Raw genomic sequence first — 1,392 nt, 5'->3', positions numbered from 1 at the left:
GGACAGGAAGTCCCGCCTATCGGCCGTGCCCCGTCCAATGAGAAGCCAGAAAGGCGAGAGATGCCATTGGCTAACCGAGCCACGCCCAGTCGTCTGAGGCGGGCGTTGATTGGATCGGCCTGGTGTGGATTGTATGCTCAGAGGTGTGTTTTGATTGAGTCCACCGGGGTGGGTGGTGAGCCTAAGCCTGCTACCAGCGGTTCTCAACCTGTGGGTCCCGACCCCTTTGGCGGTGGAACGGCCCTTTCACAGGAGTCGCCTAAGACCATCCTGCATATCAGATATTTACATTACGATTCATAACAGTAGCAACATTACAGTTATGAAGTAGCAACGAAAATAATTTTATGGTTGGGTCACAACATGAGGAACTGTATTTAAAGGGCCAGGAGGTTGAGAACCACTGAGTCCTACCTAGACGGTTCCTTTATTTACTTTCCTTCCTGGTTTTGGGAGAGACGTGACGTGGTTCCGTTGATCGCTGGACGGAAGGGGAAGGGGGGCGCCCCGGTGGCTCCGGGCCTGGGAGGACCCCGAGGGTGGCCCGGCGTCCACGCGACCTTCCGGGCTTTTCGGAGGATCGGGCGGGCCGCCCCTGCCACCTGGTGAATCGGTGCCACGAAAGTGAGGTGTCCGCCCAGCCGAGCCCTCGCTGTTTCGGGTGGAGTCCAGTGAGGGACACTGGACACGCAGACCTGAGGCTGAAGGAATTCACAGGAAAAACCGGAGAGTCCAGGCCTGAGCCCGGTGTATGGGGCGAACCTTCAGGGAAGTCCCGAATGAAAAGTGCCAGCTAGGAACAAAGAGCCAGCCAAGTCCCTGCCCAATAGAAATCTAATCCAAGCCACGCATGCCGTCTTAAACCAAATATAGCCACGATTTTAAAAAGCAAAAATAAAGAGGTTAAGATTGATATATTTTAGTTAACCCACTAGTATAGCCACAATATTATCATTTCAACATGTAATCATCCAAAAGATTTAATGAAATTTTACGTTCATGTGTTGGCACTAAATTTGGAACTCGAGTGTATTGTACAATTAACAGCACATCTCCATTCGGACTAGCCTCATTCACGTCTCAGTTAACCCTATGGCCTCAGAGGTAGCCGCGCAGTTTATAGGAACCATGAATGTTAAAGGTTTAGAGAGTTCTCAGACTCATCTGCACAGTCATCACAGTTACCCACTGAACCTTACATCTTCAGAATCCAAGTGGCTCTTATCACCAAAGAAGGTAAGAGATGTTTTTACCAATCTAGATCAAAGCAACGTTGCCCATGTTACTCAAAACCCTCCAGGGGCTTCCCTTGATTCCGAATAAAATTCAAGCATCTTTCTACTATGATCTGCCCGCCCCACCCCCCATCCCCAAATTCATATGTCAAAAGAA

This window comes from Myotis brandtii, unplaced genomic scaffold (assembly GCF_000412655.1).
Source record: "Myotis brandtii unplaced genomic scaffold, ASM41265v1 scaffold440, whole genome shotgun sequence".
NCBI classification, from domain to species: Eukaryota; Metazoa; Chordata; class Mammalia; order Chiroptera; family Vespertilionidae; genus Myotis; species Myotis brandtii.
Note: the sequence above shows the minus strand (reverse complement) of the source record.